This window comes from Schistocerca gregaria, chromosome 3 (genome assembly GCF_023897955.1).
Source record: "Schistocerca gregaria isolate iqSchGreg1 chromosome 3, iqSchGreg1.2, whole genome shotgun sequence".
NCBI classification, from domain to species: Eukaryota; Metazoa; Arthropoda; class Insecta; order Orthoptera; family Acrididae; genus Schistocerca; species Schistocerca gregaria.
The window spans coordinates 565,846,517-565,866,643 of NC_064922.1; the positions used below are offsets into that span (position 1 = coordinate 565,846,517).

Genomic DNA, 20,127 nt, shown 5'->3' on the forward strand with positions numbered 1-20,127 from the left:
GAGAGCAGTAAGAATAATATGTGGTGTTCATACGTGCTCGTCATGTAGCGCGTCTTGAAAGAGCTAGGCATTTAACTCCGCCTTCGCAATATTTATATTTGCTAATGAAATGTGTCACAAATAACCCATCAGAGTTTGAGAAAATGAGAAGAACAGGGATGTTCACACCTACAAAGCTAGGAAAGGGAATGACTTTATTGCTCATTAGTAATGTTGCCAGTGCCACAGAAAGGAGTTCAGTAATCGTCAATAAAAGTTTTGATCATTTGTCAAACAACTTAAAATAAAATTTTACATCTAACCTAAAATCTTTTCCTTGGTTAAGTTTTATTCCATAAGCGAATTTTTATTTGAAAACTGGTAGTTATTAAGTAACAAATTTTAAGTGACGTTTCACGAGTAAGATTGAAAAATAATGAGTTTATTAATGTAAAAACTAATGATGTACCGTATAATTTAATCATTTACGCATCTCCAGAAAACTGACTAGTTACACATCATTTCGAATGTTCTACGCAAGATGTAACTAACTAACTCATTTGTGAGAGCTGAGTTTCTCCCGCCGCATAGAAAGTTCACATAAGTTAGCGGAATGCAGACGAGTGACGTCACCGTCCACCGCCGATATTTCGGCGGAAGCATACCCTCTATATGACATGCCACGACTGCAAGGAATACGGTAGACAATCGCCTTACGCAAGCCAAGATCATGCCAGTCTAAGGTCAGGGTACTTTTAGGTTCCGTATTCCTTCCAGTTGTGGCATGTCGCACATGGGTCAGACTGCCAGAACTGTGGACGATCGTTCTGCTGAGCTTAAGCGGCGCACAAGCTCACAACAGCCGAGTAAATCCGTCACTGGAGAACACTGTCTTGCCAACGGTCATCTTACGAAATATAACAACGGACATTCTGGAATGCACTTGCAGCTATTGGGACAGTGTTGTGAAGGAAGCTGTTGAAATTAAATTAGCAAGTAACCTTATAAATAGATACGGTGGTTTTTGTTTAAGTTTTGCTCCCTCCCTTGTCAAAAAGCAGAGGGACACAGATTGTGTTAACTCACCCATTGATTATTGCCCGCCCGGCTGACCGTGCGGTCTAACTCACGGCTTTCCGGGCGGGAAGGAGCGCCTGGTCCTCGGCACGACACCCGCTAGGCGGATTTGTCTCGCGGCCCGGTGAACCGGCCAGTCTGTGGATGGTTGTCCGCAGCTCGTGGTCGTGCGGTAGCGTTCTCGCTTCCCGCGCCCGGGTTCCCGTGTTCGATTCCCGGCGGGTCAGGGATTTTCTCTGCCTCGTGATGACTGGGTGTTGTGTGATGTCCTTAGGTTAGTTAGGTGTAAGTAGTTCTAAGTACTAGGGAACTGATGACCATAGCTGTTAAATCCTATAGTGCTAAGAGCCATTTGAACCATTTTTTGATTATTAGTTTCACTTTCGATAACTTCTGACGCCGATCAACTTTGGTTTGTGATGGCGCTAGTGTTTACAGTGTGTGTGTGTGTTTGTTTTACATTTCCTGAGTTTCTCCGAAAACTGAGGTTTTAAATTCACTTGCACAGCACGTTCCTGCTGGAGTTAAGAGTTGAAGTCGGCAGGGGGTGCTCCCGTCGTAATATAGGCCGTTATCGACGACATCACCCGGCTGCATTCCCGTAAGTTAAGTGAACACCTAACTCGTATTTCGAGAGTTTGAAAATAAATCGAAACACAATAATTTTGCCATTTTTGGGTGTATTGCGTTAAAACCACAGAATTGCTATTGAACAACTCCGTTTTCGGTTTCTTAATTAGTATGAAGTTTCCACCGAGGAGCGCTGTTCAACAACTGGAAGACTGGAGCCGGAGCTGGAGAGGACCACCACTGGAAACCGGAGCCATCGCGACCTTCTCGCGGCGCCCCTGGCTCGCCGGTGATGCCCCAGGCCGTTAAACGCTTTTCATGGTTACTTCAAATGTCGTCGCACGGTGCAGACAAATGCTGATAACAGGCCACCACCTCTGACATACGCCATCTGCCTGCACGCTGCTCCTCTGCTAGTAAACGCCAGGCCACGCCAAGTCTCATCTGTACTGTACTGCTTCAGCACCGTTTGCATCCAATTGTCAATTTAGAAAAAAAAGAAATCTTTTACTGAATCTCATTATCAGTTACTAGCCTGCTTGAAATGCCAGCCTCTCATAACAATTGACTGTCGTCATTTAACGTTTACTTCGAAGACGATGTTCAAGTAACTGGCATTACGGGCATAAAAAAACTAGTACAGTTCATGAAACAGAGGTAATTTCCCAGAAAGAAACAAATACCAGAGTTGAAAACTGTAAACACAGCGAAATTTTAATAGATACGGATAACCACTCTGTACGACAAGTGGCTGGTGAACATTAACGTATCTACCGAATATGAAATTTTCTGGACCACTCCTTACAACAGATATGCACGTATTTCATCTATATTTGACACTGTGTTAACTCGTGGCATCCGCCTTATTAACAAATATATTAACTAATAGTTTTATCGATCGAGATCCCGCAGTCATTACGGCTCCAAGTCTCCACCCATCCTATATGACTTTCGTTTCCCGTCATTTTCATAAATCATTTGGGGCCGAACTATATGGCGAATTAATCCAAAAGTTTGCGTTTGAAATACACTCTAAGGTAAAAAAAAAAAAAAAAAAAAAAAAAAAAAGACGAAAATCTGCGATGTGATGTACACGTACAGACACATAAATGATTACAGTTTCAGAAAAGTTAGATAATTTATTCAAGAGAAAGAATTTCACACAATGAGCAAGTCAATAGCGCATTAGTCGTCTCTAGACACGACTTCGCAGCTCATCGGAGCTCATTTCGAAGCGGGACTCATCACTGAAGACAATTCTACTCCGACAGTTCTAGTCCAGTTAATGAGATTCCAGGCCGAAGACGTGTCTGGAGAGGCCCCTGATGGCGGTGGGATACCAACCTGTGTGTTAGCCGCCATATGGCCCGACAACCAGGAGAGATTGTTTGGGTGGCAGTTATTTTCACAACAGGACGCCTTTGGTTGTCGCCGCCGCCGCAATTGTAGCACAGCGGTACGTCGGCGACATTCTACGCACCGTTTTGTTGTCCTTCGTAGCAAGCCATCCTGGGCTTACGTTTCTGCAAGATAACGGCCACCCGCATACGATGAGAGTTTTTACTGCTTGTCTTCGTATTTGCAAACATCACCTTAGCGAGCAAGCCCTCCGGATCGTTCCCTAATTGCAAACGTTTGGAGCATTATCGGCAGAGCCTTCCAACTGCCTCGGGATTTTGACGGTCTAACGCGCCAATTGGACAGAATTTGGCAGTAAATCCGTCAGGAGGACATCTAACAACTCTATCGATCATTCCCAAGCTGAGTAACTGCTTGCATAAGGTACAGAGGTGCACCTACGCATTATCCACTTGCTCAATTTGTGAATCCCGTTCTCTTTAATAAATCATCCAATTTTTCTGAAATTATAACCATTTGTTTCTCTGTACATGTACCTCATACCCACCGATTTCGTCCCATTCGGGTAATTCCACCGTGCTGCACCGTTCTTTTTTTTCTTATACTCTAAGGAGTATTTCGACTGACTAGGCCAATATTTCATCCTGCACTCAATGGCGGCTCGTAACCGCACATTTCTATAATGGATGATGCCGTGGAAACCATTGTCTGCTATAAACAGGGAGGGGGGGGGGGCGGGGAGGGAGGGTCAACTATAATTCCATGAAAAGATTTTTATTGACTTATATTATAGACTAGTGTGAGTTTTATGAAATAACAAAATAAAGCACAAATGAAAGACTATATGGGGCCTTACTTATGGATTTGCGTTACGCGTTCCGGAGTTTAATTCTACAGTATCAGTCTACAGTGGTATTAGCTTAGTGCAACGCAGAGATATTTTCCTGGAACAACGCGTGAGGGTTGCTGGTGAAACAAGCCTAAAATGGAAAAAGTGACAGGAATTATCATATATTCCGAAACATTGCACCATCAAGGTTCGCCAAAATCAGCCGAAATTTCGTATCGTAATCTTCCACAGGTCGGATAATAGTATGGTTTGGAGAAATCTATCTTGTATTTCTGTAAGCTGTTCGAAAACATGAACGACTCAGAACTAGATTCCTCTTTCTTCCATTATAATGAATGAATCATTTAAAAAATTTTTCTTTGAAACGAAGAGCCGGCCGGAGTCGCCGTGCGGTTCTAGGCGCTACAGTCTGGAGCCGAGCGACCGCTCCGGTCGCAGGTTCGAATCCTGCCTCGGGCATGGATGTGTGTGATGTCCTTCGGTTAGTTGGGTTTCATTAGTTCTAAGTTCTAGGCGACTGCTGACCTCAGAAGTTAAGTCGCATAATGTTCAGAGCCATTTGAACCATTTTTGAAACGAAGACACTAACCAACCTTAGATAAAACGACCCGTTATTGATTTTTAATCTCAAGAATTTATACTCAGACAGTAGAATACGTTTGATATAATATTTTCTACATTCCAGTATTGGTAGCAGGATGTACGCTTGTTTTGGCAACATGTATGTCATTTAAGTTTCGTGCCAATTCAGTCGATTTTTTTGAGGCTTGCTTGAGCTGCAAAACGGGTATTGTCATCTGAGGGCGAATCCTTAAAGATCGTGACAGCTCTTTTATCTACATTAAATAAAAATTAGTTGCTGCCTTCATGTCAGTAAGAAACTCCCCTGATGCCAAATCCCGGCGATTTAGCAGTATAATTATTTTGTTGTATAGTTGTACGTGGTAAGAGCATTGTCAGTTACCGTCCCGAAGTATTTGATGTGTGAGAACGCATATTTACGAAATAGAATGTAGGAAGGTATCCAACGTTGTTCGATCAACACAAAGAGGAGTGCCACATCATATGCGTGGGGAGCAATTACAATGGTAATTACACAGGGTCTGATCAGTGGCCACTGCTGTTGTTGCTGTACGTTAATGATCTGCCATTTTATCTGAATCAGGAGGCAGATTTAGTCCTGTTTGCAGTATGGACAAGGATTCTTGTAGATCTGAGCAAAGATGTATTAACAATGAAAATAGTAAATAGCATTTTTGTGAAAGATACTGACTGGTTCTAAACAAATAGCCTATTATTAAAATTTGAAAGAACACAGCTCATCCACTTTTGTGCTGTCGAAAATATCCTACCTCCTACTGACCTAGTGTATCAACTAGAAATAGGAAGCAGGGTAGAGTGTTCCAAGTTGTTAGGTGCGCATGTTGATGAAACTCAAACTGGAACAACAGCATAGTACACCAATTAATTCGTTTTTGCGATAAGAATAACTAGCCGCTTTGTGGGTATACAGGGTGTCAGAAACAGTCTGAGAAGCTTTTAAGGGTATAGGAGGGTAGGTAGCGCTGAGAAATATTTGTTAAGAAAAGAATTCGATACTTTGTGCTGTTTCCGAGTTAATTAGCATTGATAGCCTATCAGACACTCGGAAATTCGAGTGGCCAACCAGATGCATTTAGTGTCATTTGTTCTCATAGCGTAGATGATAGCGCACGAGATGCTCAGCCTTCAGCCTTTGGCTCGGATTTGATCCTTACTACCGTCCCATATTCAAATGTTGTATCGCTCTTATTCAGTATTAGGAAAAGAAACGAAGAACACGTTTGGTAACACCATCTCTGGCGGGCCGCCGTAATTTGCGCACGCAACTACCTGATTGGCTAACTTCAATGCTAACTAACTCGAAGACAATGAAGGTATTGTTATTTTCTTAATAATTATTTTTCAGCGCTACCTATCCTGCAACACCATTTCAAGCTTTTCAGACTGTTTCTGACCACCGTGTTGAATTCAGTAAGTTAACATATTTTTCACATTTTCTTTCACGGATGTCAAAAGAGATCATAAAACACTTATGAAATACGTTATCAAAAATACATTTGAGTTTGAGAGTGGCAGACATATTCACAACACCTGAAGCAAAAATGATCGAATTATTCTTTTATGATATTGAACGTATACAGAATGGACACATTGAATTGTCAAAAGTTTGTTTACTGGAACATTCGTGAAGATAGACGTAAACTGTCCCGGAAAAGTCTATGAACAAAGTTTCAAGAACTGGGTTTAAGTGGTCACTCTAGGAGTATACTACAGACCCCTGCATATCTCCCACACAGGGATCGTGGGGATGAGATAGAATAGTTACTGCACACGCAGAGGCACTCAATCGTTTTCCCTCGCTCCGTACGTGAATGGAACAGGAAGAAACCCTAATAACTCGTACAATGGGATGTACCCTCTGCGATGCACCTCACAGTGATTTGCACAGTATGGATGTACACTACTGGCCATTAAATTTGCTACACCAAGAAGAAATGCAGATGATAAATGGGTATTCATTGGACAAATATATTATACTAGAACTGACATGTGATTACATTTTCACGCCATTTGGGTGCATAGATACTGAGAAATCAGTACACAGAACAACCTTCTCTGGCAGTAATAACGGCCTGGGCATTAAGTCAAATAGAGCTCAGATGGTGTGTACAGGTACAGCTGCCCATGCAGCTTCAACACGGTACCACAGTTCATCAAGAGTAGTGACTGGCGTATTGTGACGAGTCAGTTGCTCGACCACCATTGACCAGACATTTTCAATTGGTGGGAGATCTGGAGAATGTGCTGGCCAGGGGAGCAGTCGAACATTTTCGGTATCCTGAAAGGCTTGTACAGGACCTGCAACATGCCGTCGTGCATTATCCTGCTGAAATGTAGGGTTTCGCAGGGATCGAATGAAGGGTAGAGGCACGGGTCGTAACACTTCTGAAATGTAACGTACACTGTTCAAAGTGCCGTCAGTACGAACAAGAGGTGACCGAGATGTGTAACCAATGGCACCCCATACCATCACGTCGGGTGATGCGCCAGTATGGCGATGACGAATACACGCTTCCAATGTGCGTTCACCGCGATGTCGCCAAACACTGATGCGACCATCATGATGCTGTAAACAGAACCTGGATTCATCTTTGTGGTGTATGAATTTTAATGGCCAGTAGTGTAGATGTAGATCTAACTTTGTCACAGAAAGATGTTAAATTTGTAGCTTCAAAACTCTTTGACAATCTATCCACTGATATAAAACATCCGACAAATAAGAGAAATGTTTTCAAATGTAGATTAAAGGTACTTCTACTTTATAACTCCTTTTGTACTGCATAACAAATCTTGAATAGAAATAATTAGATGTATTTACAGAAGAAACTGTAAATGCGCAGCATGTAGCCATATAAAATTCGTGCGTATGCCTATGTATTTATGTATGTATGTGTGTGTGTTTGTGTGTATGTATGTGTGTGTGTTTGTGTGTATGTATGTGTGTGTGTGTGTGTGTGTGTGTGTGTGTATTTTCTGTATTTGTTCCGTTGACACGTTCCACATCATAACGTTTATCGTGAATTTGACCTTACGTGACAGGTAACTAACTTACTTGGGTTTGACGCGCTACTGTACCCGCTATAGCTATACAAGCAGAGGTTCAGCAGGATGGGATGAAAGGAGTGGTGTGGGTAGATACGGTGGGGGGAGATGAGGAGGGAAAGCCTTGTTGCGGCAGCCTTATGGGGCAGAGGCAGATGGCCCCGCAGCGACTAGGCGACAAAAGTGAGAAACAGAAATAATCCCAATTGAGAAATGATTCTAGCATTGGCCTAAACGAGTGTAAATTAGGAAGCGGGTATTGGCCGAGTTAAAAAGCATTAACAGGCTAGGCGGCGCGACTTACTCCGATTAATAGTGTAGCGGAGACATAAACGGCCCAGTGAGAGTGTAGCTACTTTAGGAGGTCCGAGAAACAACTCTTGTAAAAGATGGTAATTGCTTCCTGTCCCATTGTTCATATATATCTGGTGTCCTTGACTGACAAGGTAAACACAATTAAAAAAAAAATTACAATGCGAAACTTTTCCCTTGGGCAATAATTTGTATGCTTTTGGTGTCATGCTGTAGTTCTGAATAGAAATACAGAATGTTACGTTTCTGAAATAAATATTTTATATTTTACGCTTAGGAATAAATTAGGGACGTCGTATCCCAGTGCATTTCGTGTATTTTCTCATAGGCAAGCAATATACGTTTTTATCAACACAGCAATATTGTAGACTTCGTCGCCTTTACCAACAGCCAATTCATTGTCACCAGGTTTACTAACAAACACAAAAACAGAGTATGTGACAGTGCTTCTTGTTGAAGTTTCACTTAGACAGATAATGAGGTAATGCAATAATAAGTTTCCTTGCTCTTATCAATCGAATAAAATGTTGAGAGGCACAATTTGTTGATCATATTGATCACCACAGCTGACACTAATGTTAATGATTAAAAATAGAAACCACCTCAGCTGTATTATAAAGAAACATGTATTGTGTTGCGACCGGTTTCATTCGTTGAAAATCTTCAGGTTGCCGGGTTATGTTGTGACTTGGAAGAACTCGGCAACCTGAAGGTGTTGAGCAAACGAAACCTGTCGTAACGTAGCTGAAGTAGTCTTTAATAATCATTAGCACATTTTGTAATTTTGCTGTAAATATAATTCGGCAGATTTGAAGTGCAGCCGTCAGTTAGGTTCTGCAGTTAGTGAAGCAAACGATAAGCCTGGATTCTTTAGCAGGTATCTCCAGACTTGCAGTTTTTCTAGGAACGAGGGCACGTGCAGAACTGCTGTGCAACATGTTTTGGAATGTTCCTGAGGACGAAACCTTAAAGATTCAAACTACTTGTGGAGGGAAGAGATTACTTACAAAACTGTCGTCCCGCCTGTACTGGAGTGTTCCTGATGAGTGTGAGCACGAACGTGGACGTCGTGTTGAACCATCAGAGAACGAAAGTCGTATGCAAACAAGACCAGCGCAAGAGGTCACACACCTGTTTGACTCACGAGTGGCTGAAAGAGCATCTCTGAGAAACGACATCTTGAATAGAGGGCTCCAATGTAAGTGCTCCAATATAACACGAAAATATACCTAGAGAGTTCCAAAACCTGGTTCTTATAGCTATACAAACACAATTCACCAGTCTCCAAAACACCGCCCACGTGGGAGGGAGTGAAGATAAACTTTAACTAATAACACTTCACACAGAAGTATGTTAGCAACATTTCCTCCCACGCTCACTGCATGAATAAAACAGGAAGAAACCTCAATACATGGTACAGAAAAGACGTACACTCTGCCTCTTTTGTCACGGTGATGCGGCTTCCCCCGTCGGAGGTTCGAGTCCTCCCTCGGGCATGAGTGTGTGTGTTGTCCATAGTGTAAGTTAAAGTTAGATTAAGTAGTGTGTAGGCTGAGGGACCGATGATCTCTGCAGTTTGGTCCCATAATGTCATGGTAATGAGTAGAGTACGGGCGGATTGCTAAGAAATGATGTACATGTCTCCTCTATACTGCGGTCGACAGTTTCAATCCGTCGTGTGAAAGATAGCTTTTGTGTGCCACCATAAGTTGCTACTGAATAAACCTTTCTGCGACTAAGTTCGATTTTCAATCATACTGTGGGAAGTGTACCATATCCAGGTTTGCCAAATGACGACACTAAGATTTTTTCAATAGCAGATTCTGGTAGTATATAAAAGTGTCTTTCATGAAATACGAGTGCTTTCTTGTAGTAAACATGTAATGGACTGTGGGAAAAGCGAAGAATACGATTACCTTATATTCCGAAACCATCGAAAGCTAAGTTTATTTTTACTCATAAACCTTATATTCACTGTCCTCGCATAAAAAATGAAGTTTTAATGTTCCGTCTACGACATGATCGTTAGGAACAAAGCCAAAGCTTTAATTTGAAAAGGTCGCGGAAGGAAATCGGGCGTGTACTTTCCAAGGGAATCACCCTGACATTTTCCCTTGGCGATTTAAGGAAACTACCTCTCAAATCCCAGAATTTGAACACAGATGCGATGGTTCTCTGAAATTTCTTACTTCCTATCGTTAGTTAGCCCGTTACAGATGATCCACGAGATGAATTTTGCAACAGAAATGAAAATAATTATTGTATTATTAAAAGACCCCATCATTCCTCTGAAACATCAGGGGTGGGTGATGAGGTTTTGAACATCTCTAGTGTAGTAAAAGGGCCTCGTTACTACTGTAAAACCATGTCACTCAGCCCTGAGGACCTGAAATGTGCGGTCGTGAAGGGAGTCGTTGCCATATCAGCGCTAAAGGTCATACGACAACCGCTGCCAGTACACCGCATTATGAAAAATGAATTTTTTCTGCGTTAGGATACTTTTGATTTGTGCCACTTAAATGCTCTCTGCCCTGCGCTTAACTCCCGTAGTAACTACTACAATTATGTTTCCCATTATACCACTGGGAACGGTCATTTTAGGAATCTGAGAGCCGATTCGTATTGTAAGCATTATCAAAAAGTTGAGATGACATATCGCAAGTGACGCTCTGCTTCGATATAGAATTAAACTCCAGACCCTGAAAAGACAGTGTTACAAATGATACGAAAACTTAACAAGTAATATGGTGTTTGTGTGTTTGAGGGTGCTTCTTACTGCTTTCCATCAAACAATCTGAGAAATTCGTGGATACCTAGTAAACTCAGAATTACTCTTTTGACTGATGTTATCATACACTTCCCTTTGACTAGAGCTTTTAGCAGCTGTTTCCTCTACTAATATCAGTACAGCATGAAAATTGCGTTGATATTAAAGGCTTTGAGGATGATTTTCTTCCTGAACTTACCTAATACCGTTTTTTAAATTCTGCAACCACAGTGTATAAAATACAGAGGTAAGGCCCTGCGGACAGTGACCTGCTGTACTATAAACTCAATCAAGAGTCTGTTCTCCGCCACCCGTTCGCTCTCCTAACACTCAACAATTCCTAATTGTCCTTTATGGTCAATGCTAGAGTCGTGACGATGTAGATTTAGAAACTAGGATTGGAACTAGGGCGCTCAACAGTGTGGTCATCAGGTTATAAACTTGGAGAGAAATAGCGATTCTCGAAAGATATGCTCGTAAGGAGTGGTTCGAAAGATACTCTACAAATAAAGTCGCACGGGATAACACTGTCACCATTACATTACCAAAAATAGGACCTATAAAAACCACTGCAAGAGTATAAGCTAAGTGATTCAAAAGTGATCAAAATACCCTTCCACTAAAAATTATGATCATCACATTATCGGCAAAGAAATAAAAAGAAAGATAATCATTAACAGTTTGTGGTTACGAAGTACAACATAAAGACACACAGTTGGAACGAGCCATAGCTGTTAATACTCTCACACTCAGTGAAGAAGTGAAGCAATTTAGACAATACAGTCATATTTCGGAAGAGTATGGCTTACATCTCAAACCATCGAAATAAATATGCAGAAGATCCCCTTCATCTGAAAGACGTACACCACTTTTCACAACGAGCGAGGTAGTATGCTGGTTAAAGCGCTCGGAAGGATTCGAGTTCGTATCCCCTCCGGAACTTCAAGATTTAAGTTTCCTCTGAACCACATGAAACAAACATTTTGTGCCCCCTTCAACAATAACAAGGAATTATTCCTCCGTCATTCTTGTCCAACTGTGATTATACTCTCACATCCTACAAGTTAAGCTCTAAGCCTTACTCTCCTTTTCGCAAATGACTGTAACTACATCTATACCTGCAGTCTGCAGCCACAGTGATCTGGATTTACCATTTGTCAGGGCTTCTTCCCGTTCCGTTGCGTATGGAGCGCTGAGCCTCAGTGCGTCCTGTAATATAATCTTGTTTTGGCGATCCCTACCGGAACGATACCTAGAGGATTTTAGAGTATTCATAGGGTTCTCACTTGAAACTTCGTAAATAGGTTTTCGAGGGATGTTCAAGAGTCTGTCAGTTCAGCTTTCTCGACATGTCCGAGACGCTCTCTCACGGGCCAAATAAACTTGTGATCGTTAGTGCTGCACTTCTTCGTATACGTTCACTATCCCATGTTAGTCCTGTCGAACAATATACTAGAACGCGTGTTTTATAAGCAATTTCCTTTGCTAACGATTGCATTTTCCCAGCAGTCTACCAATAAACTGAAGTCTACCATCTGCTTCACCCACAACTGAACCTGTGTGATTCTTCAGTTTCCTATCCCGACGAAGCGTTGCTCCCATGTATTTGTATGAGTAGACCGACTCGCTGATACTATAATCATAGGATGCGAGTTTTACATTTCCGAGCATTTAGAGAATGTTACGAAACTTTGCACCACTTTGACATACTATTACGATCTGACTAACACTTCTGCAACTTTTTTCAGGCAGTTCTTCATTTCAGATAACGGAACATTCTACGAAAGCTCTGAGCTTGCTGTTCATATGGTAGGCTACGTTATTAATATACAACGTCTGTAGCACTGTATGATCTGTTATGTTTACGGATGTAGATTTTCGTGAAACAGGTGGAGTCTTCCTTGAAGTATTCATCAGTTCATATTTATCAGCTTTTCTTGGACCGTACCTCTAATCAGAAAAACTTTTGAGTATTCGCGCTGACCTCCGGACACACTCAGTTTACACTATTAGCCCTGATCAAAGTTCTGTGTCACACTGACCATATATGATCTCTGACTCGAACTGAAGCTTCCTTGTCTCCTTCCAGTTGTCCAGTTACTTTATCGATGAGCTATTTGAGTTCCCGTTTTTCCTGTGATATTTCACTTCTGAATTAAAGAATTACCGGCTTGATCTAAATATTGTCTAAAATGCCTTCCCCCAACACTTGTGGCCAAATTTGCGATTGCAAGCCTTTACAACACCAAACTCAGATGCGCCCCTCTGAGACTAGAATCACTGTTAATTGAAGGATCGATATTCTTCGGATTCCAGATCAGCTATTATTCTCCTTATACATTTGTGCAGAGGAAGAAATAATCATCTGAGTATAAGAAACAGGGATTGATAATATTATACCACGACCGACAGGAGTAGTTCGACCTCTGCTGGATAAATGCACTTCGAAAGACAGACATTTTCGCTAAAGAAAAGTTAGTCCTTGTGGAATCCCTACTATCGATTTTCCATAAAAAAAATCGGAGATTCAGCCAGAAAAATGAGTAACAAAGAGTCGCAGGAATATTACAAAAGCAGGAACAATACCTGAGTATTGTACGGCATATTGTGACCCTCACCAGAGAAGACCGATATGTCAAACAGAGAAGAACCAAAGAAGAGTAGTCATTTAGTTATAGCTTTGTTAGTGAGCACGAAAGCATAACGGAGATGCTGATCAAACACTAGTGGCAGACGCTACAAGAGATACGTTGTTCGTTACATTGCGGTTTACTGTTAATAGTCTGCAAGCGTATGATTCAATAAGAGCCGACCAATATAATGATTCCTACTACGTACATCTCTGTAAAAAAAGTAGGAATGTAAAATTTGAGAGATTGGAACTGATATGGAGGATTACCAATAATCGTTCTTCCCGCGCACCCTTCGCCACTTGAACAGGAAAAGGTGAGAGGGAGGAGAGGAAGGTGATAGTGGAACACAAAGTATCCTCCGCCGCGCACCATGAGGTAGTTTCTAAATGTAGATGTAGATATAGATATCTGAACTTCCCGAAAGATTACATGTGTGTGTTGTAGATCAGGACTTTCAGCTGCAGGATGAGTCATTTTGAAGAAATAATATCGCATAGATATCGAGTCTGGGAGTGTGTTTGAGACTGCTGAACATAACTGTTACGGCGAAAACAGCTCACGACTTTCAGATGGAGGACTACCCAAAACCATTCTTTCCGCGCATCATTCGCGTATGGCACAGAAAAAAAGGGGCAAGTGCACTGGTAAATAATGTACCCTCCGGCACACACCTAAAGTTAGCTTCGTACTGTAGGTGTAGATATATCTGTAGAGATTCCTAACAAATCGGAACTTTCAAGTTGCAGAGCGGAAGAGTCGTTCTGAGAGAGTCAGTGTCGCATAGATATCCAGACCACAGACAGAGGCTATGAACCGTAACAGCAGAGACCGTGACGACAACTTGCGAAGCGCAGCAGAGCGGACATACCTCGTTCAGAACGGCGATCGCGGAAGTGGTGCCTCGACGGCCGCCCAGTGGGTCAGCGGCAGCGCAGGCCTCTGGGAGCGGCGGTTCTCGCGCAACGATCGCTGCGCACCTTATCCGACACTGCAGACCGGCGCTCCTGTCATACCGGCGTACGCACACGAGGGCCCCTCTGCTCCTCTCAGACGGCTGGCTCCCGAGTAGCTAACCGCGAGGGGAAGAAGGACACTGAATTTGACGACTAGCTAAGTCTACCGCCGCGCTTCCGGTAGCGGGTGACCGGCTGGCAGTCGCGAAGAGGTGGAAGAGCGACGGAGCGTGTCGTGCGGGGTGTTCGTCTCGCGTGCGTCCTGTTCGTCCTGAGCGGAGGTCCTTAGAGCGACTGAATGAGCGCCGACAGCGCTGGCCGGGACGGACTCTCTCTGCGGTCCCCCTCCACTTGGCGAGCGGGGGAGGGGAGGGGGGCTGCCGGGGGTCGCTAGCCGGGGGGACCGGGCCTGGGCCCCCGCGATGCACGCGCACTGGGGCCGACCCTACACGGCCACGCACGGCACCTGCTGGGATGCCACACAGCCGCCACGCTACCCTCGCAGCCGCTCCGAGAACCGCCGGCCGAGCAGTGAGGTCTCTCAAAATGGCTCTGAGCGCTATGGGCCTTAACATCTATGGTCACCAGTCCCCTAGAACTTAGAACTACTCAAACCTAACTAACCTGACACCACACAACACCCAGTCATCACGAGGCAGAGAAAATTCCTGACTCCACCGGGAATGGAACCCGGGCGTGGGAAGCGAGAACGCTACCGCACGACCACGAGCTGCGGACGGTGAGGTCTCACTACACGTATTACCAAGCATAATGCCTTAAACGATGCGGATGGAGAGTAGTTCCAGAAGAAACGCCAGTTCACGAAGTGTGCACAACGAAACAGTTTGTATGTAGGTAATAACGTTTCAGATGTTGCACAGGGATAGATACTGCATCCACTCTTATACACGTCGCCCCACAATTCCTACTACTGGCTTCTACGTTCTCTGGAGGGAACTTAGTAAATAAGATTTTGATAAGGAACCCATGGCAAAAAGTATACCGATAACATGTACACTACTGGCCATTAAAATTGCTACACCACGAAGACACAAACAGCAGTTGATCGGCGTTCCCTGGTGAAACGCTGTAGTGATGGCTCGTGTAAGGAGGAGAAATGCGCACCATCACGTTTCCGACTCTGATAAAGGTCGGATTCTAGCCTATCGCGATTGCCGTTTATCGTATCGCGAAATTGCTGCTCCCGTTGGTCGAGATCAAATAACTCTTAGCAGAATATGGAATCGGTGGGTTCAGGAGGGTAATACAGAACTCGGTGCTGGATCCCAACGGCCTCGTATCACTAGCAGTTCAGATGACAGGCATCTTACCCGCATGGCTGTAACGGATCGTGCAGCCACGTCTCGATCCCTGAGTCAACAGATGGGGAGGTTTGCAAGACAACAACCATCTGCACGAACAGTTCGACGACGATTGCAGCAGCATGGACTATCAGCTCGGAGACCATGGCTGCAGTTACCCTTGACGCTGCATCACAGATGGTGTACTCGACGACGAATCTGGGTGCACGAATGGAAAAACGTCATTTTTTTCGGATGAATCCAGGCTCTGTTTACAACATCATGATGGTCGCGTCCGAGTTGTCGACATCGCAGTGAACGCACATTGGAAGCGTGTATTCGTCAACGCCATACTGGCGCATCACCCGGCTGTGATGGTATGGGGTGCCATTGGTTACACGTCTCGGTCACCTCTCGTTCGCACTGACAGCACTTTGAACAGTGGATTTACATTTCAGATGTGTTACGACCCGTGCCTCTACACTTCATACGATCCCTGCGAAACCCTACATTTCAGCAGGATAATGCACAACCGCATGTTGCAGGTCCTGTACGGGCCTTTCTGGATACAGAAAATGTTCGACTTTTGCCCTGGCCAGCAGGTTCTCCAGATCTCTCACCAACTGCAAACGTCTGGTCAATGGTAGCCGAGCAACTGTGTCGTCACAATACGCCAGTCACTACTCTTGATGAACTGTGGTATCGTGTGGAAGCTGCGTGGGCAGCTGTATCTGTACAGCTCTGTTTGATTCAATGCCCAGGCGTATCAAGGCCGTTATTACGGCCAGAGGTGGTTGTTCTGGGTACTGATTTCTTAGGATCTATGCAACCAAATTCCATGTACATGTAATCACATCTCAGTTCTAGTATAATATTTTTGTCCAATGAATACCCATTTATCATCTGCATTTCTTCTTGGTGTAGCAATTTTAATGGCCAGTAGTGTAGATACTGCATCCACTTGTAAACACGTCGCTCCACAATTATTACTACAGACTTCTAGGTTTTCTGGAAGGAACTTAGTACATAAGATTTTGATAAGGAACCCATGACCAAAAGTACACCGATTGCATATAAGATAAATTTGTAGAGCGGATCACTTTCAAATCTCCCTCTTCGCGGTACGGACATAAGCTGTCAATAGAGCGCCGTCGTAGGTCCCTGTCGTAATTGTGAAACCACATATCGTTTATGTCAGACTACAACAATGTGTGGAAGAAACTGGCACGTTTGCGTCTAGGAGGGGTTGACTGTGGACCTCTACGGACGCGCCAAGCTCTTCACTTCGAAGAGGATGCCCTTCGTCACGCGGAGGAGAACCCGACCAAGAGTACTCGAAATACTGCCTGTGCAATGGGCTCCCTTAGAGAGCACAGGTCTAAGCTTAATGTCGCCTCTGTGTACGCATCGTGCAGCGGGAGATTTGAAAGTGATCCGACCATCAAAATTATTTTACATCCAAACAGTAGATTTCCTGCTATGGGTTCCTCGTCAAAACTATATGTACTAAGGCTCCTCTGCAATCCCTGTAAGCCTCTAACAGGAATCGTGAAACACCCTGTATATATCACCTGCCTTCATATACGGGGTGATTCAGTTAAGCTGTTCGCCTCCGACGTTTCCATACTTGTTTACGATGCCGAAATGAATTTTGAAAAGTCCTCACTGAATGACACTTAGTTTTCATAGCTATGTTAATAACAAAGATATCAGAATCAACTTCGCGTTTTCAAATGGAACTAGTAGTTTTTGCTGCTTGTGTTGCAGTTCTAAAAGAGACAAATGCCTTGGCGTTTCGCTTTTCAGAATCTGGTATCTAGTTCGGAAGAAATTACAGTATTTAGGACTTAAGATTTATCTGCTTTGAACATGGAGCCGATTGCTGTCTTATGCGGAAGTGCGTCTGGTTGTTGACGCAGCTAGAAGTATCATCATGCAAAAGCGCTAAATTCGAGAAAAGTTTTAAATTAAACAGATATTAATCACTCTTGACTACTTGTGGTTGGACCAACACATCGACTGAAAGGCAAAGAATATGGCAGTTAAGTGGCAATTGATTCTCAGCACAAACAAGTGTAGCGTCCAGAATGAGGTTTTCACTACGCAGCGGAGTGTGCGCTGATATGAAACTTCCTGGCAGATTAAAACTATGTGCCAGACAGAGACTCGAACTAGGGACCTTTCACGTTTGGAAGATAGGAGACGAGGTACTGGCAAAATTGAAGCTGTGGGGACGGGTCGTAAGTTGTATTTTGTTAGCTCAGATGGTAGAGCACTTGCCCACGAAAGGCAAGGGTCCCGAGTTCGAGTCTCGGTCCGGCAAACAGGTTTAATCTGTCAGAAAGTTTAAAGTGTAGCGTATTGCGTATACGTAGACAGAAAGACCCATTATTGTATGATTAGACGACTGCAGGAACAATCACTGGAAGCATTTATTTCCAAAAAATATCTCTGAGTATGCGTTCGGAGCGATATAGAACGAAGCGACCACACAAAATTAATCGCGGGTAAGATAGGCTGAACGCTGAAAGGCATAATCAGTCTTAAATGATGATGATGATGAGGTAAGCACCAGAAACAGTAAGATCCAAAGAAGAGCAGCACAATTCGTAACAGGCTCACTTGGTAAGCGCGCAAGCGACAAATGCTCAGACAACTCCAGCGGCAGACGTTGCAATAGAGGCGTTTTGCATCACGGTGTAGCTTACTGTTCACGTTCCGACAGCGAACATTCCTGGAAGAGTCAGCCAATATATTGCTACTTCCCACGTATATCTCGCGAAACGGCCATGAGGATAAAATCAGAGAGATTTGAGTCCAGACAGAGGTTTACCACCAATCGTTCTTCCCGAGAATCATTCACAACTGAAAAAGGAAAAAAAAGGGAAATAACACTGGTACACAAAGTACCCTACGGCACACACTGCGAGGTAGCTTGCGGAGTATAGACGTAGATGTAGATGTAGACGTGGTGACTAAGGATGATTCGCAAGTTATTTACTGTTACACTTGTGCTCCTGCTTCCACCAGGGTCTCGAAAGAAAGGCATACGCCAAAATTCTTCAGCGAATTGAGGTATAAAAATGTTTAATAATAACTTGGCGTCTAGAGATAATGTCAAGGTATGAAAAATACATCAGTGACAACAACAAAAAGGAAATCACAAAAGAATATTGTTATAAACACTTCCACAAAATTCCGTTTACGTCACAAAGGGTTCGAAATGCTCACCGTCTACTGCAGCACATGTTTGCACTCAGAGATGCAAGGACTTCAGGCTGAAAAGATTAGTTAGGTATTGTCGGGACTGGTGCAAAGATACGACCTTCTTGAATCCTCTTGGGCAATGGGAAGTTGTTCATAGACTCCATGTTTGAGTTTACCTCAGAGAGAAACATTCAATGAAGTCAAATCAGGTGAACCAGCAGGCCAACTAATAATACCTTCATGTACTACCCAGCGACCAGGAAAGAGCTTGGTGGGCGCTTTTCTAGCGCAAGCGGTTAGTGAGCCAGGCACCCATCGTGCTGGTACCACACACTTTTACATATTTCAAGTGGCAGTTCCTCTAAGATAGCCCGTAAAACTTAGGTAAGGAATCGTGTGTATCTTCTACGCATTAAGACTTCTTCTCTGAAATAAGAACCTTTCACGTATTCTCCAGCATAATTCTACAAGTAACTTTCACTCTCCATTGACTCTAATGTTCAGCCTGCCTCAGCCAATGCTAATTCTCAGAGACTTAATAATGCATATTCTTGCGTTCAGTATTCGATTATCTGTAAAAGTAGCATCATCAGTAAAGAAAGTCTTCGAACCGAAACTACTATCCTGATGTTGCTTCAGAGCCTACCACAGGGTTCTGTGCGTTTTCCGAAATTCCGTTGGTCAAACTGCTGGTGAAGTGGCACATGCTACGGATGGAAGCCATATGCAAGCAAAACGCGGGCCATGCTAGGCTGGCGTATTCCAGAGGCACTCGTAATTTCTCTGGAACTAACATGCGGATTATGACCAACGAGTTCCAGGTCATCTATTTTGTGCGTTCCGCTAGCTGCAAGTTTGCTCCTTGCTTTCTTCGTAATATTTCAGTTGTCTTCCAGTAACAATATTTTGCATATTTCCTAAATTTTCATTCTTGTTGCACCGCTCAGCTGTTCTCTTCGCGATCTTTCTGCTCTCCGAGTAAAGAAGTAGCGTATCTACTTTCACTTGGTTTGTTAACCACAATTTTTCAAACCAAACAGCACTCGACGTATCGCACCGCGGCAAGAAAAACGACGCAAGGACAAAAACGGAAATTTTTAGTTTGCCCCTGAAAAGTATGTATGAAGTGTCCCAACGTACAAGAAAAAATATTGGAATTTACTGCCAAGAAGCTTGCACTTGTCACTATAAGTTCATAGAATTAATTCTTTAAGCTAAGTTTTCGCATTTTTGAGTTGGGCCACTGTTCTTGCCGGGGTGCAGTATGTGAACGACACAGAACCCAAGCCACATTTTCTCTGCGTCCCTTTTACGCTGTTATCGCAACACGGTCTCCTTCTTAAAACACATGGCGTATTTATTTATTTACGTATGGAGTCACATATGCGCATAAAGAAGCAAACGGTTTCATGTTAAAAACAGGTAAATCATAAGTTATAAATAGAGTAATCACTGAGAAATTGTTAATCGGATT

General features: G+C 43.3%; 1 protein-coding gene across 2 annotated transcripts in view; it reads right to left on the reverse strand.

Moving 5' to 3' along the window:
• The window catches only part of LOC126354870 (patched domain-containing protein 3), a 382,944-nt gene extending 368,498 nt beyond the window's left edge, over window positions 1–14,446 (reverse strand). The window contains exon 1 of one of the 2 annotated variants that reach the window (XM_050004872.1): window positions 14,061–14,446. The gene's annotated coding sequence lies outside the window, so the exon portion shown is untranslated. The remainder of the gene's footprint in view (window positions 1–14,060) is intronic. The other variant, XM_050004871.1, reaches the window with a different exon arrangement.
• Window positions 14,447–20,127: the final 5,681 nt, after the last annotated feature.